The sequence below is a fragment of the Heterocephalus glaber genome, unplaced genomic scaffold (genome assembly GCF_053883595.1).
Source record: "Heterocephalus glaber isolate CG9 unplaced genomic scaffold, H.glaber_assembly_v1.0 deba00001538, whole genome shotgun sequence".
NCBI classification, from domain to species: Eukaryota; Metazoa; Chordata; class Mammalia; order Rodentia; family Bathyergidae; genus Heterocephalus; species Heterocephalus glaber.
In genome coordinates, this window is record NW_028258333.1 from 37,115,918 (window position 1) to 37,141,621 (window position 25,704).

General features: G+C 39.7%; 1 protein-coding gene across 6 annotated transcripts in view; it reads right to left on the reverse strand.

Annotated features, from left to right (window-relative positions):
* The window catches only part of Slc38a9 (solute carrier family 38 member 9), a 141,425-nt gene that overhangs the window by 12,966 nt on the left and 102,755 nt on the right, over positions 1–25,704 (reverse strand). For all 6 annotated transcript variants that reach the window (XM_087189382.1, XM_087189387.1, XM_087189383.1 and 3 more), the window contains one exon: positions 1–25,704. This exon is cut by the window's left edge and continues 12,966 nt beyond it; it is cut by the window's right edge and continues 8,556 nt beyond it. The gene's annotated coding sequence lies outside the window, so the exon portion shown is untranslated.

The following is a 25,704-nucleotide window of genomic DNA, read 5'->3' on the forward strand; positions in this document are numbered from 1 at the left end:
CACCTCACTTCCAAACATACTTCTCATACTTGCCACTTTCTGAAGCAGTTCTACAAGTCCTTTTCCATGAGTGTCTTCAGTTGCTCTGTCATGGCTGTCTTGATATCCTGAATTGATTCAAAATGTTTACCTTGTTGAGTGATGGGGGTTGTCCAAGAATTGTGTCATGAGGCAATGACATCTTTGTTTGAACATCATAGAATGTATGCAAACGGACTAGAATGCCACTGACATCCCTGAGAGACAAAGTCTTGTGGAACCACTGCCATATATGCAGTGCAGAAAATAAAACAGTTGGGAAAACTATCTCCCCACTCCTCCTAAACAAAACATTTTACCTTTCAGGGTCATTTTGACTTTGGGGAAGAGCTAGAAGTCACATGATGCCAGACTGTGAATAAAGTGAATGATGAGACACCATGATGTTTTCATGAGCCTACCTTTCCAGTGGATGTCACTGGGCAACAACATTCTCATATTTATTTTTATCACACCTTATAAAGATACTCAGAAAAGAGGACTTCCAGAACTGCTTCAGAAAGTGGCAAGAAGGTTAGCATGAAAGTATGTTCAAAGGGGGAGTATTTTGAGAATGATTAATAGCAATGTGTCTTTTTCTGTAATAAAAATTTTAAATTTAAATACATTTTTCAAATACTCCTTGTATACTAAGTTCAGTAAATGTTCTTTTTTGAAGATATTATGAGTTATCCATTTCCCACCAAAGGACATTTTCCAGACCTTTAAGAAAGAAATGTAATAGCTCCTATCTGATAAATTCTTGGTATATATTGAAGCATAAAAACATCTTAGATGGACATTGTGTAAGAAGCACAGGGAGGAATGGTCAGGGAAGACACCATATTCCCCTTGTGTGTGGGATCAGAGATCAAAGGGCGATTTTCAAACTGGCATGTTTGTCATTTTTCTGTTGCTATAATAAAATATCCAAGGCTGGGTACATTATAAAGAAAAGAAGTTTAGCTCATAATTCTAGTGCTGGCACTGGCTCAGCTCTGGTAACAGCCTCGTGGAAGTTGGCATCAAAATGTCGGGAGTACATGCAGAAGTGAGAGGTGACATGGCAAGATACGGCAGCCTCACTCTTTTCATAACAAGTCACTCTTTCAGGAACAAATTTGTTCTTAGAGACAGGCAGAGGCATCACTGAGCTAAATCCCCAGCCCCCAGCCCTCATTTTTTTAAAGGTGCCAAAACCTCCCTACCATCACACCAGATGTCAAACCTCCAGCACACAGACCCTTGGGGACAAAACATATCCATACCACAACAGCTGGGTTCTGTAAGTGTCCTAATAAAACTTTGAAATATCCTGGGCTGGGGCTGCTGGGTGGGGTCAGGGAGGTCCACAGTCCCCACCAAAAATCAGACAAACTGGAATGAGTTTTTATCTCTTTTGTAAATTGGTTTTGCCTAATATTTATATTTGAACACAGGGATTTGCTGCCTTAAAAAAAAGCAGAAGGAAGGAGAGAGGGAGGGAGGGAAAGAGAGACAGAGAGATGGATTGGAATTGACAACCACTGGGGTTTGCCCTGAACCCACTTCTGCCAATGCTATGGTTCCTCAGGAGAACCCATCTCCAGGTTGAATCTTCCACAGTAATCACAGCGGCAGCAAACTCAGTTGCTGTTTTCCTTACTTGCACCAGAAACTCATTTACTCCTGGCTTCCAATACATGGTTTCAGAAAAACTTGTCATGGCTGCTTTGTTTCTGAGCCTCTGAGAGTTCAGTTTTGCTGGATCTATCATACTAACTCCTGGCTGACCCCTGCTCTGTAGGTCTTCATGTATGGAGGAGAAAACTCAGGAGGCCCAGAGAGGTGCGGGCTAAACTGCTGGTCTGTCCAGAACTGGGGAAGCTCTGCTCAGCACATCTGAGACTGTGAATTGGAAGGGAGAAATCAGCAATTCCTTCAAGGGCCAGACAACTTATGGAAATGCCAGGGGATGATAAAACCAGAGTACTTGGAAGCTTGGTCACTTTAGCACTCAACTCTATGACCTTTGGAAACTGCATGTTACACTGCTGCATCCCAAATCGGCCTTGTAGATTTGTCTTTTTGCATCATTGTACTTTTGCATTTTAAGACAATGTAGAGAGAGGCCTTTTAATATTTTCCACACATCACAATAGAATAAAACCAGGAGAGAAACAGGGACAGCCAGAAAAAAATTACAAATAGAGAATAAAAGATGGAAATTAGTGACATCTGTGGGCTTACTCAGTAAGTTAAACTGGCAATACAAAATTTAATCAGTATGTTCCCCCTATCCACATGAACGCCCACCTCTACCTTGGGCTTCGGGGCTCCTTGGGCAACAGGCAGACTGACTTGTCAGTTTCTGCTGGCTTCAATCCTATCTGGCCTGTTGATCATTCAGCATTTTCCAAGTCCAGGGCCTCTGAAGGCCACATGTGGCATTACTGCACATTCTTTGCTTGTTAGTAGGTCTGGAATTTGCCTGTGCCACTGCATCTGGTGTCCAGATGGTTCGGCTGATGCAAAACTTTCAGGTGCAAAAGGAGCTACAGGTTCCTGCTGTTTGTGGCAGGTCAGCTTGACTAGTTTTGCCTAGTTCCTCATTTTTTTCTTGGGACTAGATCCTCGCTTGGAAGCTGTCTGGTGCTGTCACTCTGTAACAAGGCTCCTGCCAGCCTGCTCATGCCATTTTCTCTTTTATTGCCCAATCACTAGGCTATTCTAGAGTACTAAACTTGATATTTGGAAAAATTTCAACTCTATGGTAAGGTTGAGAAAACAATAGAGTGTATACCTATATACTTTCCATTTAGATTAACATTTAGTGTTTTGCCACATTAGATTTTTTTCTTTCTCTTTCTACACGTACACACACACACATACACACACATGCACTTGCATGTGCAATTGACCTTATATTGTCCTTTATGGTTGCACTTTTTTCGGTCCAGGATCCAATCAAGGATCACTTATGTGTCATATTACTTTAGTCATCTTCAATCTAGAACAGCTCCTTTAGTTTGAAAAAAAAAATCCTTTTGGTGTCAACATTGTAGAAGAGTCCAGATCAATTATAGAATGTCCACATTAGATTTAGGCTAAGCCTTTCACAGGTAAGATGGTCTATTAGGTGTGATGCCACTGGCCTTCCTCTGCCCATCATAACACAATAACCATCTTTCTGTCCTCCCACCTTGGCAGATGGCAAAGCAGCAAGGTGTCCTGTGCTGGCTGGACCTGGGCTCCCATGGGACTAGGCAGGGCTTCTGCCACCAGACACCTACCTGAGAACTCAGTCTGAGACTGGATCATTTGCAAAGGGAAACAACTAAATGTTTCCCTTGGGCTCTTACTTTTTTTCTTTTGTTACAGACCAGGTCTCAGACATACTGTGCTCTTATAACTGTCATAGTCCACAGGTGGTCAGGCTGAGGGTGAACCCAAGTGAAACAAACAGGATGGAGATTCCACAGAGGTAATGTCAGTGGTGGCAAACCTATGGCACACATGTCGCAGCCAGCTGTTTTCTATCATTGAAAGTTCTAAAAGGTTTGCCATGACTGAGGCTCTGCAGGCCCAAAGGCTCTTGTACCTAACATTCATTATGTGGCCAGAACTTCCAAGCTCAAGAGGAAACTCAGGCAAAGGGGATGTCACCAGGCTTCAGGCAAAGACAGGAAGGATGAGGAAAAGTCAAAACTAGAAGTCTGGTTGGGGACAGGGATTTGGCAGATATTCATGCTCTGTATTATCAGGGAAGTCAAGTTCTTCCTTGAAAAGGAAGCATCAGTACTACAAGTTCAAAATGTTAAAGTAAAAATTCAAGTCCAGAAACCCTCAGGAGTCAGTCAACCAGGAGTTCCTTCAAGGCAGGCAGGCTTTCCTGTTATTCTGTGCATCTCTATGATGGAGCACAGTGCTGGGTACACGGGGGACACCTACTTCTTGCTTCATAATGTGAATGAATAAATAGATAAGTGGATATGATTTCCAAAAGGTCAAGTTTGGTATCCAAGGTCCTTATTTAATTGACCAGAACCAAGACTCAGTGTCTGAGAAGACAGGGAGAGACAGCAGAGGACAGCATTTTGAAGTAAATAAGTCAAGGGTAACCCAAACGAGAAATGGGCTTGAACCATGGTAAACTGTTGATGTACTACAATTTAGGCCCAGTCCACTAATACCAGAATTTATTTCACGGTGGGCTTATCAGCATCCTGATTTTCTGCATTAGAGACCTTTTGTTCAGCCACTGTGTAGCCAGGAATGTGCCTGTCCCATCAGATACAGATTTGGCCTTCAAGTACTTGGGAATGGGGCCACCACAATTTGTCCTTGTCCACTGCTTTGCTGCACCTGATAGAAACAGAAGGGAAGGTGTGGACATGCTTATATAACATCCGGGCTTCTCAAAAAGCAGGATCTATGGCTCACTCATTACTATCATAAAAGCTGGAAGTAAAGTTCAAAAGGAGGAATCTCTCCAAATTGCTAGAGATGAAAGCAAGAACCTCCTAATAAAACAGCTTACACACAAAGATTTGACACATTCTTAAGACAAGGAGGGTGGTTGGGATCAGTGGCTGAGCTGTGGACTGATTGCATTCAGTGTATGAGGGCTGGAAGCTTCCAGCAAGGTCTACTGGGCAGACAAAGTGGCTCTGGAAGATCTCTCACTGAATATAATCATCATGCTGGGGCAAATAAAAAGGACTTGTCAGGTGACTCAGAAGAAAAGTATTTTTAAATTGAGAAGAGTGCAATCGTATTACCATCTCCACATTTAGAGATGAATAAAAAAAGGCACAAAGAAAGGAAATGGGCTGTTCCAGGGCCTCCTGTAACTATAGTCCAGCTCTGCTTCCTTATATAGGTTCTTTTGCACACATGCTCTTAGTTTAGGTTTCTAAAACCAATGGTTTTTATTTATAGGTAAGCAAACCCCAATTTTTCTAAATTCTCACTAAAGATGATGCTAGCCAGATCTTAATTTGTGTCATCACCAGGCCTAAAGTACCCTCCTTCATCTCTTCCTGAGTCTCTTCAAGAAACTAGGTGACCTCTTCAGTTCTATAAACTGTCCCAACTTTCTTTCTTTTTTTGTTTTTCTTCCTGCCAACATGTCAGTACATCTGAGCCCTACTAAGCCCTCCAGATCCCCGTTGGCTGCATGGGCCCTGTTCCAGTTCTGTCCTTCCTGGGGAGCTGCTGTCAGGCTGGCTGGACGATGGCCTGGGAACTGTGCTGCTGCTAATGGACTGGCAGGAACAACAAAACATTGCAGCTCTCCTGGAACCAGTTTGTCATCCATAGTCAGAGCTCATAAAACATTGGCTTTGGGAAATAACAAATGTCCTTGAGTTTGCCTATTTGCTTTAGGATGTCAAGACCCCTACTTCACCACACCCTGAATGTTTGTCCTTTTACAGAATTCACACAAATGACAAAAGGTTAAAGGAAAACTCCACCCTTTTAGCATTTCCTCACTCATTTCCCACTCCAAGACTGGCTGGCAGGACCAAAGAAGAAAATTCTTGTATTTATAGCCTTGTGGATAGCAGAGGCAGGCTTGGCAGCTTTAGAAGGGCTGAATAAACCTTGGAACACTGGAATCTAAAGAGCCCTTAGAAGCAGGCCAACATTCTCTTCTAAAGATCGGGACACCAAAGCCATAGAGGTTACCAGGTATTACAGGTTAAATATATCTCCTCAAAGTTCGTATATTGAAGCCCTAATACTGAGTACCTTGGGATGTGACCTTACTTGGAGATAAGGATTTTGCAGAGATAATTAAGTAAAATGAGCTCACTGGGCTGGGCCCTCACCCATTACCACTGCAGTCTTTAAAAGAAGAGAAAATGTGGGCAGAGGGATAGCACCATATGAATACAAAGATAGGCATCTAGGAACCAAAGAGGGAACAGATCTTTCTTTCCCTCACAGTCCTCAGGAGAAACAACCTACCAATTTCTGGCTGTCAAAACTGTGAGACAATGTATTTCCGTTGTTCAAGCCACTCAAATCAGAGTATTTTGAGACAACACCCCAAGCAAATAAACACACCTGTCAATACTAAAGTGCCCGAGTCAGTTAGGTCCTGGTTCCCTATCCAGTGCTCCTTCCTGGCACATGGCCCCTGGACTAGCGATGCCCTAAGTGATATTTGCAGAAAATAAGGGTGCTTTTGTAGAGGACAACTTGTCTGTGAATTTTGGGGGCAACATCATCTTTCATACTGTAATCTATGTATGTAGAGGTAAGATGATCTCATCTTCACCTGTCTTAGTTTTGAAAGCTACTGAATTCATTTTCACACAGCCCGTGAAGTATGTAATTGGTGTGACATTTTTAGTGCTCCTATTCAATTTCCTTAAAAAATTACCTGGGTCTTTCAGTATTTCTTTTTGTGAGAACATTTTCAGCTTAGCCACCTTCATCTTTTACTGGTACATATGTCCAAAGTTCTGTTCCTCATTTGTTATTAGCAGTGTCTTTGGTTTTTTCAATTTAAAATTATGAATGGGCTTGAATTTCATCTTTATGCATTTTAAGCAATAGCATTTTTTAATTGAAGGAATATATTTGAGGAATGATGTGGCTACTTGCAATTACTCTTCACAACAGAGTGAAATTCTGACCTCAAAGAAGTTAAAACAACATCACCAAGAGGGGCAGCCCTTCCTATTAAGGCTGACTCCCTTCTAATGTGAGGTCCTCTAGAGGGGGTAGGAAGAGGTCAAGTGACTTGGCTGAGAACTTTCGTAGGGTCTGTTCTCCCTCAAGGAAGAGTAGGCATAATAAAGCCTTCTAACTGCCTGGCACAAGTTTAGGATTTCCAGAGAAATCCTGGTGGACAGGTGAAGAACAGGCACTGCATCAGGGGACAGGGATTAGCCAGCTCAGCCCCGGAGAATGCTCAGTGAGAAACCGGGGCTTCTGCTTTCACTTCAAAGCATGTTAGTCTGGTCGATGCTGCCAAGGACTGGTCATACCCTGGCTTTAAAATGTTCAGCTTGTATAAGTCCCAGTGTCACAGCAAAGGCATTTCCATGTGGGCTTATGATTAGTGTCTTCCAGAGCTTAGGACTTTAGGACTCCTCTCACAAAAAGGACATCCTGAAAAGCAGTTGACAGCTTTTAATTCTGCTAAGAATATTATTCTACATAATATCATCTATTAAGATTTTATAAAAACATGGACTTTTTTTGAGTTTTCAAAACTTTATTTGAATCATTTAAAAAGTGAGTTACAAAATTTGATTTACTTTCTGATACAAAGTCCTACACTAATTATCCTGTTTTCTTTTTGTGATTAATTCTGATAAAAATATGGAAATTTAAAGTTTTGAATTTAAAAATTAAAAAATGCAAGAATAATGACAGACTTTCCATCAAATGACATTTGGAAATCCTAAAGTAACTTTTTGCCAAAAAAGGAGATAATGGAAAAAAATCAGTGTAATCATCTTTTCATCACTGCAACCTCTGGTGCTTGAGCTGGACTCTCCTTGTATCCCAGGCTCTTGGGGGTCCCCCACAAGGAGGCCTGGGAATCCTCTCCACAATCTCAGCCTGCTCGCTGCCTCAGCTAGGGGTTAGATAGGACAGGGATTCCTGCCTGAGATCCAGCCTCTCTCTCCTTCTCTCTCTCCTCAGTACTGGAAATTAAACCCAAAGCCCTTGCACTGAGATATATCCCCAGCTCTTTTCTCATTTTTTATTTTGAGATAGGGTCTTCTTAAATTGCTAAGTTTCCCAGGCTGGGTTTGAACTTGCGATCCTCCTGCCTCAGCCACCCAGAGTGCTGGAATTAGAGGCATGCAGCACCAAGCCAAGCAGCCCCTTCCTTTTGTAACTTCCTTGTTTCAACCAAAACAGATGCCCCCATCCTCCCCATAAGAAGAGCCTTGTATTTCTTTACAGTGTGAAAAATTAACTATAGGCAACTCCTCAAAATGCTTGTTAGTATCAGTTCTCAAAAAGATATGCCACATTACAAAGGTGATGTTCCTCATTGTCTTTGGTTGGGTTCTTCCAGAAATAGATTCTGAGAAAACGACCAGAGTACAAGTAGATTATTAGGAAGGGATCTTAGTAGGGGAATGGGAGCCTGAGATCAGGAAGGAAAAGCAGCCTGCAGACAGGATGCATTCATGAGCCAGTTATCACTGAGGAGGCTGGGAGACCACTAAGAGACAGCATAGAATATTCCTTGGAGTTATACTACTGGAGAGATTTTTTTCATAACTGTCATCTGTTATCAGTTGACCTCTGCTCCTGATGGCATGGATTACATAGCATCATCACCTGTCATATATGCAAGCCAAGCCAGAGCAAGCCTTTTAAGCAGAGTGGCAGAAACCACTACCTTTAAGATAACAACAGGGGGCCAGGGATTTAGCTCAGTGGATATTGCCACCTGCCTTGCAAGTCCAAGGACCCGAGTTTGATCCCTGGTACCAAAAAAACCCCCACAAAAAAACAAACAACAACAACAAACAAACAATGATAACAACGAGTACAAGAAGACATGGGTGGGGCACCAAAGATATTTGCTCTACTTCCCTTGTGCAACTTCTGAACTCTTGATTTGTAATTATATCACTAACTCTACCCTTCTATAGAAAGCAGGAAGACCTATGGTTCACCTCAGCCCTTTAATGGAAAGAGGAAGGACCTTCTTCCCCAAAGGGATACAGTCTACTTTTCCATGGGTGGCTAGACCACTTCCAATAATCCTTGTCTCAAACACATGGGGGAGATCACTGAAACATATCATAGTGATAAAATGCATACACTTAACATGAAAATCTCACACCACTACCAAGAAATGTGTAGTAAATGACAGAGAGAGACTGGACTCTGATCAGTTGGCAGTAACTGCCCAGAGAACTGTGTTGAGAATTCTGAGGTTCAAGGAATAAGAGTAGGTTGGTTAAAGATTAGGTCCACTAAATACCAATCCATGAGGACTACATCTTAGTCTGTTTCTTGGTGCTGTGTTTATTTTGGTTTACACATCTGGAGGCTGAAAGGTCCAAGATCAGTTAGCTGTATCTATCTGGCAAGGACCATGTGTTGCTTCAATTACTGGCAGAGAAACAGAAGGGGTAGTTGGGTGCATATAAAAGGGACAAGACACAAAGGACGGGCTCATTTTATAATAAATAATCTCTCAAGTTAACTAACCCAGTGCTAGAGAGTGAGAACTCATTCTAGTGAAAAAGGTATTAATCCCTCTTAACAACCTAGTCACCTCTTTTTTTGGTGCTGGGGGTAGAAGCCACGGCCCCTGGATGTACTCATTGCTTTACCACTGAGCTCTACCTGTAGCTCCCTAATTTACCTCTTAAAGACTCCATCTTTCTCCACCACCACAATGGCAATTACATTTCAACATTAGTTTCAGTGGGGGCAAACCATAGCAGCCTGAATAAAATACACTGGAAAATTCTAAAACTCTAAACTCCAGGTCTGGCACGGTGGTACATTCCTGTGATCCTAGCACTCTGGAAGGCTGAGGTTGGAGGATCACAAGTTCAAGCCTAGCCTGGGCAACTTAGTGGCTTGGTGAGACCTTATCTCAAAAAGTTAAAAAAGGACTAGGGATGTAGCTCAATGTGAAGGCCTTGAGTTCAATCCCCAGTACTGCAAAACAAACAAACAAACATAAAAAACAAACTTCTAAACTCCAAACATGTAAAATGGAGAAACTCATGCTATATATACTTACATGTGATTGGCAGTAATATTTTGATTAGCTCCTAGCAGATTATGGGTGAGGAACACAAACCCTCCAAAGGCAGTGTACTGTGCTCACATCCTGGGTATATCTGTTGTTGGCATGGAGACTCCAGACTTTGTTGTTGAAACAGAAGGTAAAAATCACTGGATACAAAATTAAATTTAAATCCCTCTAAACATGTTCATAAATTGCTGGTGTTTGACCCTCAAAAGTTTAAAAGCCTGTAATAGCTAAATCTTCAAAAGCATATATGATGCAACTACTGTAACAACAGATGGTTCCTAAGTAGCAAGCCTGCTCATGTGTAGGGCTTTTATTTTGCAGAATTGATTATGCAACCTGGGTATTGACTTTAGTTACTTTCTTTACTCTTCTCATACCTAGTGCTGTTTTTCCTCTCATATTAAATATCAGGGGAAAAAATTTGGCTCCTGTGTCATATAATACCCAATAGTAAATTTCAGATAGAATAATGTAAAAGACCTCAATTGTTCCCCCTCGTGCTGGGGATCAAACCCAGGGCCTTGCACATACTAAATACACACACTACCACAGAGCTACACCCCTAGTCCTTGACCCTGCTTTTTAAATCAACTACATAGGTGTAGTGGCACACCCCTGTAATCCCAGCACTCTGGGAGGTTGAGGCAGGAGAATTGTAAGTTCGAGCTCAGCCTAGGCAACTCAGGGAGACCTTGTCTCAAAATTAAATGAAAAGGGCTCGGGACATAGCTCAGTGATAGAGTGTCCCTGGCTTCAACCTCCAGTACCTGCCCCCCGCCCCCCAGTTCAATAAGAAAAATATAAATGAATGCATGAGTTTTAAAGACAGTATTCTCCAGAGCCAGTAATTAAAATGATCAGGCTCGGGCCAGGAATGTAGCTCAGTGGTGCCGCACCTGCCTGGCAAGCTCAAGGTCCTGAGTTCGATCCAAAAAGAAAAAAAAAATCAGTCACTAAACCCTCTAGGTAAAACTGTATTGGTGAAATCTACCAACAATTATCTGCTCAGTCAGAAGAGGGCTGTGCTCCTAGGGAGAGAAGGGGCCTAAGAGGCTCCTCTTAATTGAAAGATTCCAAATTCACAGGTGTCAAAAAATCAGTCTCCTAGGAACTGATGCAATGGAAAAGATTTCATTTTTAAACAAACAGGAAAGACAACCTAAGGAAGAGGAAGTTTCATTTCCATTTTGACCAAATTTCCATAACCACTGGAGAACCCAGAGTTCCGTGTGTTGTGAGAGTAGGAAATTTTATCACCTTTCTGGGTCCCCAGCTTCCTCATGAGGAATGCAGGTATGGAACTTTTGACTCATTTTTTGAAGGACACTTTGGGGAAAAAAATGAATATCAGAAAAGCCTTCTGAAAACAGAGGAGAACCTATCAATCAGCGGGAGAACTAGGACATGGAAAATAACAATAAATTACCTACTGGTGCACAAAGTCTTGGATCCAACACACAATTATTTTGCTTCTTATTTTTAGTCAAGGAGGCCTCTGAGGCTCATTAGAGCCTGGAATTACTTCATACACTGGGCTGGAAATTTGAAAGGAAAATTTCAAGGGAAACTTCCAAATCCACCAGCTGGTTTGCTCTTCATTAGATGTTAACTTGACCATTTTACTTCTTAGAATCAGGCTGAATTCAGCACTGGCTGAGCCAAAGTCTGCCTCTATCTCTGGCAATTCTTGGTGTTGTCAGGGTAGCTCTGTGTGGACAGGAGAAGAATATGGTCCATTGTCCTGTCAGATGCAAATTATAGTCCTGATTCAACAACAACAAAACATCCGTCCTCCATGCAGGGAAAATAATGAGAGACTCTGAAGCTAGACTGGCCTTTTGTGATATCGCACTTTGCTTTTGCAGAAATTCACATTTGTGGTTTGTGATCAGCAAGGCGGAGAAAAGAAAAAGAGAAAAGAAAGAAGTAAAGAGAAAAGAGAATTCTGAAGATGATATGATTTGTAATTTTCTGTTTTCAGGACTGTGCTAATGATGATAAAATCTCTGCTGAGAGCAAGGCATGGTGCTGCACTTCTATAGTCCTAGCCATTCAGAAGGCTGGGGCAGGAGGAGCACTTGAGCTTAAGAGTTCAAGGCCAGCCTATCTCAAGGAAAAAAAATCTACTCAGAATAAATGGATAGTCTTTTGAAAGAGGGATGAGTGTTGGAAATAGTAAATTTTTATTTCTGTTATATGGCTACACATGACAAAGTTGATCCTTTATTCCATCATTCTGTACCTCTGGAGACCAATACCCAGTAAAAAAAATACCAGTAATACAAGTAATTTCATCATTATTTGTAGTCACTGATAATCCTTTAATTGAAGGCATGGGAGACTAAGATAAAGTGCTGATGAACCATACGTAGAAAACACTCTTAACTGCGCACAGTCCATGCCAGTAATCCCAACCCTCTTGAGAGGCTGAGGCAGGAGAATTGAGAGATTCCAACCTAGCCCAAGTAACTTAGCAACTTAGTGAGACCTCGTCTGAAAATAAAATAATTTTTTAAAAGGGCTGGGTAGGGAATGTAGATCAATCAGTGTGAAAGCCCTGGATTCAATCTTCAGTACAGCAGAAACAAAAACCAAACCAATAAATTTTATTTTATTTCTAAGTACTCATAATCAAACACTTTAATATGAACCTACGGAAGTTTTCAGTTCTTTGTACTCTTAGCCCTCTCCCACTGTTAGTGGCACTGAGTGGTTTTGTTACGTGCGACTCCTAAAGTATGGTCTGAATAGTGAAAATGAAGAGAAAACTGAGTCCTTGCCTAGCTCTGACTTTTTTTGTTGGTTTTTTTTTTTGGTACCAGGGATTGAACTCGGGTCCTTGCACTTGCAAAGCAGGCGGCGGAACCACTAAGCTAAGTCCCCAGCCCCTAGCTCTGACTTTTAAAAACTTGGCTTTGAAGATCTAAAACCAAGTAAGGAGTGAGCCCAGCTCCCTGTGCCCTTGTGAGCAATAAGGACTACAGTTTTTTTCTTTTTGATAATAAAAATGATTAGAAAATGGTTTCTCTGTTATTGTGTAGCTATTAGTCATTTGTAGTTTTCATTGCCTGTTTTATGTTGTTTTGCTATTTTTGTACTGGAGTATCTCAGATTGCTGTTTATTTCTATATTAATATATCATATGCATCTAGCAAATATTTTCTCAGTTTGATACTTCACTTTTAATTTAGTTTGTGACTTTTTGGATCTGTACAGTTTAATGTTTTTATAGAATCAAACCTGTTTTTTCCTTGTGGATTCAATGAGGGCTCTGAAATTTAAAACAGCTGTTACCCTTAGAGTTGAGAAAAACATCTATCCATTTCATCTATTTTGTTTGCAGTTCTTTTTAAACAAACACTTTTTTCTTAGCAGAAACTATATATTCCACCAATAAATATTTTCTGAGTGTTCATCTGTGTCTGACAAAATGTAGGTGTAATGATAAAATAATAACCACAATATTTAGAGTAGTGAGTAACAACAGGCAATTTTCATATAGCTGGGGACTATGGGAAAGGTGGTGTAACTGCTCTCAGTGCAAGACTGGGCCTAAGGGAAGTCAGTCAGGGTTGAGAGGCACTGGCCTTTCTCCGACTCTTACCTTTGTTCTCAGAGAATTCTCTTGAGTGAACTTGATAAACTAAACCAATTCCTGCAACAGGCTAAATCTGATTAACCATTGGGCATTATTCATGCTCCAGCTATTAGGCAATTAGTCACCAAAAACAAAGGATCCAACACAACTATTTTAAAAAGACTTAGAAAAACAATAAAATATACCTTCACCAAGATTTCAAATCAGGACGCAGGGCTGTCTGATGTGATTTAGACTTGGCTTTTGTACAATAATTCAAGGATACCTTAAAATGATCAGTCTTATAGTCAAAGAAGTGGAAACTGAAACATGAAGATACGATTTTAAGCCTATTAATAAGTGAATATGTTTTAAATACAGGATTCATGGAAATAGGCATTTTTGCACCAATGGTGCCAGTACAAATTAGTATAATTTTCAGGAACACAATTTGACCATATTTATCAAAAGCTTTCACAATATTTATAGCCTTTGGCCCATCAACTCTGCTTAGAATTTATTTCATGTGAATGGATATAGTAAAAACATGTGAACAAAATTTTATAACAAAAATCATAATCAAAATAGTAAAGCTGGAAAAATGTTCAGGGGCCTCATTAAATAAATTATAAAGTAGCATATAGTTATCTAATCATTTTAAAAAAACAAACATTTTAGAAATAACTTATGTTAAAGGAATTGTTTCAATGTATTTTCCTTCTGAACACTAATATATTAGTGTAATAAAATGGTTTTTTTTCTCTTAATGCTATTCTGAATTTTCTAATTTTTCTTCTTTTTTCAAGAAAGGGTGTCATCTGCTCCACTGTGTTTGGGGAAATCTGAAAGTGGGAAGGGAAGGGGTAAGCCCCTGGGGGAGAGGGAAAGAGCAGAGGTTCACCGGTCTCTGGTTATTACCTAAACCTGACCTGCCTTTTGGGTCAGTCAAAGGCCTTGGAGGTGCTGGGACCAATGGGCAGGATGAGAACTGCTGTGTGAGTGCATGGTTTTCTGCTGTACTTGAACAATGGCCTGATGCTGGGTCCAATCAGTCACTGCATTCTGGGTCCTAGGGCTGGTTGGCCCATACAAACTACCCATTAGTGATTCAGAGATGCTCTTATTACCTGATATTCTGTCATCCGGGAAACACGTGCCTGGCATTGTGTTTGGACATTTGCATGCCTTAGGACACTCCTAGATAACTGATAGGAGGGGAAATCATTTCCAACTGCTTCTACGGTCTGTAAGTTGGAGAGTGTGATGGTTAATTTCATATCAACTCTGCAAGATCTTGGCACCTAGGGCCGGGGATTTAGCTTAGTGGTTCTGCTGCCTGCCTTGCAAGTGCAAGGTCCTGAGTTCGATCTCCGGTACCAAAAAAAAAGAAAGATCTTGGCACCTAGATATTTGACCAAACACATCTGGACATCGCTGTGAAGATTTTTGATGTAAGATTCACATTTAAATGAGATTTTGAGTAAAGTGGATAAGTCTATAAGTGGGTGGGCCTCACAATCAGCTGAAGTCCTTAAGAAAAAACTGAAGTCCTCACTGAAGTCCTCCATGGAAGAAAATCCTGCCTGAAGACTGCCTTTATAGTTGAGTGCAAGTCTGCTCTTCCCTTTGTCTGGAGTCTACCAGCTTACCCTGCAGAATCTGAACTTGCCAGATGTTACAATCATGAGTCAATAAATAAATGGTCCTTCACAGCCCTACCTTCTCTAAATCCTTTTCTTCTATTGGTTCTTCTTCTCTGGGCACTACATTAAGTAAAGAGCTCAAGTACTTCTATTTTGGGCCTAGACTGAGGTAGGCAGTGGGGAGTAGAGTATCACCATAATTTCTATCTGTAGATATATGACAGAATCATGATGTCTCTAATAAAACTTAAATAGTTCTATTTGTGTGATGTAATGAAATTCACCAATGTTTCGTGTTCCTCTGATTTCTAGATGGCTTACTACCTACATTCACTTAAAAATGACTGATCTGGTCCCACCGCTCCTCGTCCAGAGGTAGGGGCTTCTGAGCCACCATCCCACTGCTCCTGGCCCAGAGGAAGGGGCTTCAGGACCACCATCCGTCCCACCACTCCCAGCCCAGAGGCCCACCGCTCCCAGCTTAGAGGAAGGGGCTTCCAGGCCGCCCTTCGTCCCAGGGCACCTGGACCAGAGGAAGGGGCTTCCGGGCCACCATCCATCCCACCATTGCCGGCCCAGAGGAAGGGGCTTCTGAGCCGCTGTCCCACCTCTCCCAGCTCAGAGGAGGTGAGCCTGGTGGGTGCCAACAGCAACCCACCCCCCCAGCCCCAGTTGAAATGAGAAGACACATAAATAAGTCTCAAAACCAGACTTCCAGATCACCTACAACAACCCCTAAGGGAAATGACATGGAACACTCTGATACTCAACCACCTGGAACCACTGAACTGGCAACAAAAGAGAATCTGGAAAAAATGAAATCAGAAATAATTTCTCAGATAACAGCAGAGATTGTGCTCCTAGCGCAAGACATGATTAATAAATCTAGAGAGGAGCTGAGGAACATGATGGAATCCCAACATAGGAAACAAATGGAATCCATAAAACAGATGCAAATAGAATTCCAGGAGATGAAAAACTCCATTGAAAGTCTACACAGCAGAATGAGCCAATGTGAGGACAGAATTTCAGATATAGAAGATAAGATTGCAATTAGTGACCAGGAAAAGAGAAATTGCTTCAAAATTATAAGGGAACACGAGAAATCAATCCAGCAGCTGCTAGACCATGCAAAGAATAACATAAGACTGATTGGAGTCAAAGAAGAAACAAGAGAGAGTGCAGATGACATTAAAAAAAACTCTTCACAGAAGTAATGGCAGAAAACTTCCCAAGCAGGGGAAAAGAACTTGACACACAGATAAGTGAGGCATATAGGACTCCAAATAGTCTTGATCAAAAAAAAATCTATACATAGGCATATAATTGTTAAGATTCCAGAAACTCAACAGAACAAAGTTCTACAAGCAGTTAGAGAAAAGAAACAAATCACATACAAAGGAAAGTCCATCAGAATCACAGCACATTTCTCAACACAAACCCTCAAGGCAAGAAGAGCTTGGAGTGACATATTCCAAGCCCTAAAAGAAAACAGCCTCTAACCCAGATTGATGTACCCTGCAAAACTATCTTTCAAAACTGATGGAGAAATAAGATACTTTCATGACAAAGAGCACCTTAGGAACTTCATCAATACCAAACCAGCACTCCAAAAACTTTTAGACAATATCCCAGGAACAGACAATGAGGATAACAACCCCAGGAAGCAAAGCAGAATGAACCCATCGGGTGTGACAAGAAATTAAATGTAAAGGGGGAGAACCCAACAAAAAGAAAAAGTCATGACAATGATAAGTCAATATGTTTCAGTTATAACCATCAATGTTAATGGTCTCAACTTACCAATCAAAAGAAATAGACTGGCAGAATGGGTCAAGAAGCAAAATCCAACAATATGCTGCATACAAGAAACACACTTAATTCAAAAAGAAACTCACAGACTGAAAGTTAAAGGGTGGAAAACAATACTCCATGTGATGGGAACCTGAAAAAAAGCAGGAGTAGCTATCTTCTTTGCAGATCAAGTAGATTTCAAACCAACACTGATTGAGAGACAAAGAAGGACACTACATCCTTGTAAAGGGAACAATCCAAAAGGAAGAGATGACAATCATAAATTTCTATGCACCAAACACCCGTGCGCCCAACTACATAAAACAAATACTAACGGACATGAAAAGTGATATATGCACTAATACAATTGAAGTTAGGGAACTCGATACCCCACTGTCACAAATAGATCAACTAGACAAAAAAATAAGTAATGAAATACTAGAACTCAATTGAACTCTTGAACAAATGAACAGCTGTTTACAGAGTCTTCCACCCCACAAAATCAAAATACACATTCTTTTCAGCTGCACATGGATCATTCTCCAAAATAGACCACAACTGGCACATAGAACATGTTTAAGTGCAAAGGAATTGAAGTTATTCCCTGTATATTATCAGACCATAGTGCGATGAAATTGGAGATCCATAGCAAAAGAAATGGGAAAAATTTCATAAAAACATGGAAATTGAACAACACACTTCTGAATAACCAATGGGTCACAGAAGAAATTAAAGAAGAAATCAGACAGTTCCTTCAATTAAATGACAATGACAATACAACATATTGGAATCTATGGGACACAATGAAAGCAGTCTTATGAGGGAAATTCATAGCAGTGAATACGCATATTAGGAAAACAGAATGAACCCAATTAAACAAACTGATGTTGAACCTCAAGCTTCTAGAAAAAGAAGAGCAGGACAACCCCAAAGCTCATACAAGGGACGAACTTATAAAGATCAGAGGAGAAATCAATGCAATGGAGACTAAGAGAATGATACAAAAAAATCAATGAAGCCAAGAGTTGGTTCTTTGAAAGAATCAACAAAATTGACAAACCTTTAGCCAACCTTATCAGAAAAAGGAAAGAAAAGGCCCAAATCCATGCAATTAGGAATGAAAAGGGTGAAATTACAACAGACCCAGCAGAAATACAGAGGATCATCAATACCTACTTCCAGAACCTATTCACCAATAAGATGGAAAACACAGAAGAAATGGACAGATTCCTAGGTACATATGAATTACCAAAGTTGAACGAAGAAGACCTAAAAATTCTAAACAACCCAATATCAACCAATGAAATTGAAAATGTAATTAAAAACTTATCAACTAAGAAAAGCCCAGGTCCTGATGGCTTCACTGCTGAATTCTACAAGACATTTAGAGAAGAACTACTGCCACTAATGTTGAAACTCTTCAATGAAATTGAAAGGGAAGCAATACTCCCAAATTCATTCCTGGAAGCAAGCATCACCTTGATCCCCAAAGCAGAAAAAGACCCAACCGAAAAGGAGAACTATAGGCCAATCTCACTAATGAACATAGATGTAAAAATCCTTTAAGATACTGGCAAATAGAATGCAGAAGACCATCAAGAAGATCATACACCCTGACCAAGTGAGATTCATCCCAGGGATGCAGGGATGGTTCAACATATGCAAATCAATCAATGTAATACACTCTATCAATAGAGCCAGGGACAAATACCATATGATTATCTCCATAGATGCAGAAAAAGCATTTGACAAAATCCAACATGCATTTATAATAAAAACCCTACAAAAAATTGGAATAGATGGTCTCTACCTCAAACTGATAAAAGCCATCTATGAAAAATGAACAGCCAGTTTCATACTAAATGGTCAAAACCTGAAATCCTTCACACTAAAATCAGGAACAAGACAAGGATGTCCACTATCACCACTCTTGTTCAATATAGTTCTGGAAACATTAGCCACGGCAATTAGACAAGAGAAAGAAATAAAAGGAATAAAGACAGGAAATGAAGAAGTCAAATTGTTATTATTTGCAGATGACATGATACTCTATATAGAAGACCCCAAGAACTCCACCAAAAGTCTTCTAGGCTTAAAAACCAAATGCAGTAAAGTAGCCGGATACAAGGTCAACACACAAAAATCAATAGCTTTCCTCCACATGAACAACAGACTCACTGAGAGACAAATAGGGCAAACAATTCCTTTCTCAACAGCATCCAAAAAACTGAAATACCTAGGAATCAACTTAACGGAAGAAATCAAAGACCTATTCTCTGAAAATTATAGCACTCTGAAAAGGGAGATTGAAGACGATATCAGAAAATGGAAAGACATCCCCTGCTCCTGGGTAGGAAAGATCAACATAGTGAAAATGGCTATACTTCCAAAATTGCTATATAGATTCAATGCAATCCCAATTGAAATCCCAGCAGCATACTTCATGGACCTTGAGAAAACAATCCAAAAATTCATTTGGAACAGGAAGTTCCCCAGAATAGCAAAAGCAATTCTAGGCAACAGAGACATGGCAGGGTGTATCACAACCCCAAACTGAAACTATACTACAAAGCTACTGTGATAACAGCATGGTACTGGCAAAAAAACAGACCTGAGGACCAGTGGAACAGATTAGAAGATGCAGATACAACTCCAGACATACTCAGCCACCTCATCTTTGACAAAGGAGCCAAACACCCTCACTGGAGGAAAGATAGCCTCTTTAATAAATGGTGCTAGAGAAATTAGGTTTCAACTTGTCAAAGATTAAAACTAGACCTGTATCTCTCACCATGCACTAAACTAAAATTGAAATGGATTAAAGATCTAAATATTAAAATAGAAATGCTGAATGTGCTGGAACAGAAGTTAGGTAGAACTCTTGAAGACATTGGTGCAGGAAAATATTTTGTGAACAAAACCTCAGTTGCCCGTGAACTAGCACAAACAACCAACAAGTGGGATCTCTTCTTATTAAAAAGCTTCTGCACAGCAAGAGAAACCACCAACAGTGTGAAGAGACAACCCACAATGTGGGAAAAAATCTTAACCTGAAGTTCCTCAGACAAAAGTCTACTATCTTGAATCTATAAAGAACTTAAAAAGAGGGCTGGGGCTTTAGCTCAGTGGTTCTGCTACCTGCCTCAAAAGCGCAAGGACCTGAGTTTGATCCCCAGTACCAAAAAAAAAAAAAAAAAGAACTTAAAAAGAACAGACCTCCCAAATTTAAAGACCCAATCAGAAAATGGGCATCTGAAATGAACAGACATTTCTCAAAGAAGTAGAAATAGCAAATAAATACATGAAAAAATGTTCAACATCACTGGTCATAGGAGAGATGCAAATGAAAACGCTGAGATTCTACCTCACTCCAGAAAGAATGGCTGCTATCATGAAATCAACCAATAACAAATGCTGGCGGGGCTGTGGGGAAAGAGGAACCCTGCTCCACTGCTGATGGGAGTGTAGACTGGTGCAACCACTGTGGAAATCAGTATGGAGATACCTCAAAGAACTAGGACTGGAAGTCCCATTTGACCCCGCTATTCCACTGCTGGGGATCTTCCCCAAAGAATTAAAAGAATCAAACCACAGTGATATATGTGCACCCATGTACACAGCAGCACAGTTTGTGACAGCCAAAACCTGGAAACAGCCCAAATGCCCATCAACTGGAGACTGGATAAAGAAAATGTGATTTTTAAAAAATAAAATGGAGTACTACTCAGCCATAAAAATGAGAAATCAGTGACATTTATAGCTAAATGGATGCACATTGAGGCAATACTCTTAAGTGAATAGGACACACATGTATAAATACTGAAGTTTCTCTAGTGTGAGAATCTGTAAGTGTAAATAAGGACCAAAATGTATAATAGATAATGTGAAATAGGAAGAAAAGGGGGGATGGGGAAGTGGGAGGGATAGGGGAAAGGAAAGAAGGGAATGGAATATGAGAAAATGGAAAAATGGAAACAAAATATTTGTAAATAGGGAGAGATGGAGGGGTTGAAGGGAGGGCTAGGCAAGGGTGAAAAATTAGAACCAATAGAGATTATGTAAAGGTGCAAATTTCCAATGATGAATGTCATTATATTGTATACCCAAACTGTATCAATGATCAGAATGAATAATCGATAATGCAAAATAGGAAGAAAAGGTCCAAAGGGGTAGGGGTAGTGGGAGGAGCAGGGGAAAGGAAAGAAGGGAAAGGAAGAATGATGAGAAATGGGAAATAAAGTCTTTGTAAATAGGGAAGGGTGGAGGGCGTGAAGGGAGGGCTAGGAATGGGGAAAAAATAAAAACCAAGATGCATCATGGAAAGGTACAAGTTCTCAATGAGAAATGTGAATGTGTTGTACACCTAGAATGTACCAATAAAAGAATTTATGTAATAAAAAAAAAAGAAAATGACTGATCTGACTGTACAAGGTAGACAAGATTTCTTTCTTGAACTCACTGTCATGCTTCTCAAGCTGTTAAAAATCCCTTGGGAGAAGTGGTCTGGCTTTTTTTTGAATTGTTTTCAGAAAAGCAATAACATAATCCTAAAACTGAGTATTGGTAGAGAATCAGTTTAATAAAGTGCTTTAACATACAGTATGTTTTAAATTCTTTCAAACAATTCTTAAATTAGGTAAAAGAGGAATTATTATTCTTAAGACCACTTGTAATTTGTAAAAGAAATAGGATAAAGAAATGGTTTCATATCCAGTCTATTCAGCTAGTCTATGACAAAGCCAGGACTAGAAAACAGTTCTTCTAGGCCTCATCCAGCACTTTTTCTTACCATCCAAACATACACATGGCCACGTCAGCAAACTCTTTGCCAAATTAAAGTGCCAATTCAGCATCTTAACAAAGACACGTATTATCAATAGCTTTTGACAATGAGATGAGATGAAAAGGAAGTTGGGATGGCAAGGACACCTGGAGAGCTGAGGTTCAGGGTACAATGGTGTCACCCCATTTTCTAGAAGATGAACTCGACTTTTCTTCCTTTTTTCCCTCAACTTGTCACATAAGATGAATTTAAACGGACCTTACATTGGGAAATAATTCATAATCACCTAGTCTAAACTTATCACTGCCTGTTTTGTGAGCTCATTCATATATTTTATTATAGGACTAATCATGTGTTAGCCTGTGAGACCCTGAAGGGCAAGGACTGGGTCTTTTTCTGTGCACTTACTCAACTAAAATTTATTACAGGGATATCTTCTGTTGTAATGTGTTAAACTCCGCGTGGGGAAAAAAAGTTCCTAATCTAATAGGGAAATATACACTGCCAGTAATTATAATGTGATAAATGCTATAATATTTACATATGTGAAGTGCTGGACATCACAGAAAAGGGTATATAATAAACTGACGCAGTTAAGAAGGGTGATTTTCCAGTAACATCTTGAAAGAGGAAAAAGGACACATCAGGCCCAGAGCATACTATATATAAAAGCAAACAAAATAAAGGAGTAGGGCCAGAGTGAAGTTGGAAAATTGGAAGACTGTAATAAAAATGGGCCTTAGATACCAATCTATAAAATTTAGACTTTATTTTCTAGGTTGGCCCTTCCAAACCTGCAGACCATGGAGTTGTTTCAAAGGAGTTTTACATAGCAGGCTGAGTAAACAATGGAGAAACTTGTATTTAAATGTCTGTAGATACTGCAATAGTTATAGTAGTATATAAGTATATAAGTTATAGTAGCTTTTTGGTCATTTTTATCAATCAATAAACACTGAAAGTACAATTATTATTGTGTGGCTACAAATAATTTTTGTTATTAATACCAAATGGGTCCATATCATTAAATTGGAGTCAAGGAAAGATTAAAAAATACCTTTTATTGATCCCATAAAAAACATGAACCATTTTACTTTATACTTTAGATAATATAAACAGACAACAATAAAAAAATGTGCCCAGGGGTAACTGATGGTATTTGTTAAATTTCCAGCCCTTTTCCATGCATATGTGTATGTTTTGGTTTTTTTTTTTTGGTACCGGGGATTGAAGTTGGGACCTTGTGCTTGTGAGGCAGGTGGTGGAACCACTGAGCTAAATCCCCGGCCCTTCCATGCATATGTATAAACAAATGTTTTAAATTCTATACATATTTAATTGTAACCTCACTTATAAACATCTTTTTGACATTTATTACATATATACATCTACATCATATTAAATAACTACACAGCATTCTCTGAGATGGACACTTCATAATTTATTTTCTATCATTGAACATTTAGGCAGTTTCTAATTCTTCCATTACAAAAAATGAAGAGATGAACATCTGTGTGTGAGGTTATTTGTACAATTACTTCATTAGAATTTGCCTCTGAAAGTGAGTCAAATATATGAGCATGTTGAGGTTTTGGAGGTAATATCTCCAAATTACCTTCAGAAAGTCTGTATCTTTTACATCTACCACTTGGGTCTGAGTGTTCATTTTCCACACTTTTGTCAGGTTAGTAATAGTAGCAGTAGTAATAGTAGTAGTAGTAGTAGTATTTACCAAGTAGAAAGCAAATGATATTGCTTTTCCTTTTCCACTAATAAGGTTTAACTTAAAAAAAAAAGCAATCAACTTTGAGGGATAATTTACATACCATAAAATTCAAACAATGTAAGTGTACACCACAATCCACTTTTAGAACATTTCTTTACCTTAGAAAGTTTCCCCATCCCCATTTGCAGGTAATCTATGTTCTCACTCCGGGTCCTAGAAAACCACTGTTTTGTTTTTTGTTTGCATAAAGTTTGACCTTTCTAGTTACCTCATATAAACAGAGACAGAATATATAGTCTTTTACATTTGGTTTCTATCATTTAGCATGCTTCTGAGGTTTTTCTATGTTATCAGTTGTTTGTTCCTAAACTCTTCTCCTTTGGGGCCCGGGATTTAGCTCAGTGGTTCTGCCGCCTGCTGTGCAGGCACAAGGACCCAAGTTCGATCCCCAGTACCACAAAAACAAAAAAACTTTTTTCCTTCGTGTTTATTTTTAGTTTTCTGCAGTTAGGGCACTGAAGATTTTACAGAGGAAGGGCACACTCAAGTTTCATATTAAATAGACAGTTCTGGCAGCACTTGGAAAGATGACTCTATCTTTGCCTTTCCAAACTGAGGACAATTAATAAATTTCCTGCATTGAATGTGGCTTTATCTATCAGCAGTACAGGAAAGTATGGCACTGAGGAATACTTATTTATTTGAACCAAGTTTTACTTTCCTTTCTTCAAGGAATGCCATAAATTTCTAATTTGTTTTCTAAAATATTTTCAAGTTAATCCTTTAAAATTGACCTTAAAGGAGTATAAACAGAGTGGAATATAAATAAATGGTGCTCTAAAGTTTGTTGCTTTTGGTAGCTTGTTTTCTGCATAGAGTCCTTAAAAAGTCCTTCATCCTTAGGACAGACTAACAACTATTTGAAAAGTAAACAGTATTCTTTGACTATTATCGCTAAAGATTTTTTTTTTTTAAAAAGCGATTGCCAGGCTGGGGATTTAGCTCAGTGGTTCTGCTGCCCGCCTCGCAAGCGCAAGGTCCTGAGTTTGGTCCCTGGTACCAAAAAATAAAAATAAATAAAAATTAAAAAGCGATTGCCTGCAAGACTGATCTCAGATAAAAACTCTCCTTGATTCCAAATTAACCACTACTGAATTAGTATCCCAAGCTATTTTGTTAAATCCCAGTTTGACTCTTCTAGAAATAAAAGCTCAATTTGATGTTAAAATTCTTAGTAGAGCATGGTCACCCATCCCTGCCTGTAATACTGGTATTCTGAGAGGGAGAGGCAGGCAGCCCCACCAGGGCAACTGAGACCCTATCTCAAAATAAAAAGGGTTGGGCATGGAGCTCAGTGTGAAGGCCCTGACTGTAATCCCCAGTGGTTGCATTTCTTAAAGATAGCAGAGAAACTCAAAGCTTGATATATGCAACAGGGTGTCTGAAATTTTTCTTCATTACTCCTTCTTCAGCCTTTGAACATTCTCCTCTCCTCTGAGTGGTTTATCTTAAAGCTTAAAAAAGCTAAAGCCAGATTTCCTCACCTGTATGAGCTCCTTCCTAATATGGGGATCCTAATTTTGTATGTTTTTCCTTAAAGAGGGATTTCCAAACTGTGTAAGAGCCTATAAAACCTGGTTCTGCCCCTGTAACCCATTTGAGAAGGTTCTTTGTAGGTAAGTTTTTTACCTCATAGCTTGGTATATACTTCTACAAGTCTTCTTTGGCATGATTTATCCTAGATATCTTTTTAGAAAAATTTGTTATAAAATTAAAAGAGTAACAACATAAATGATTCCCCTACAATCCACGCCTCCATAAGTTACCCACATCTATTTTTCTGCAGCACCTTCCAGCTTTTTTGTGTGTGTGTGTGCTGGGAACTGAACCTAGGGCCTCACACATTAGGTAAGTGCTCTAACCACTGAGCTACATACCCAGCCCTCCTTTTTTTATGTTGAGACAGAGTCTAAGTTGACTGGTCTCCAACTGTAATCCTCTTGCTTTAGCCTCTGAGTGGCTGGATTACAAGAGTGTGCTACTGCACCAAGCTTCTTCCGGTTTTTGTCCACATAATTTTATGTGGCTATAATTATTCTCAGATTTTACATGGTTAAACACGGCTTACTTTACAAAGTCCCATTTACTGTGTCAGTATACACTCCTTAGAACACATGCATAACGTGGCTTCATCACAGCACTCATGAGGCAGGGCACAGGAAAGAGTGAATGTCTGGCACTTCAGTGGCACCAAAGGAAGAGGGTCTGATTGTTGATTCAAGAGGGTGAGCAAAGGATGCTAAGCTGACAGAGTCACATCTGGCTTGTTCACCACTGTATGCCCAGTACTTGACACAAGATCTGGCATCCAGGAAGCACTTAAATATCAATTGAGAGACTAATTCTGAATTTGACTGACCCAATTGG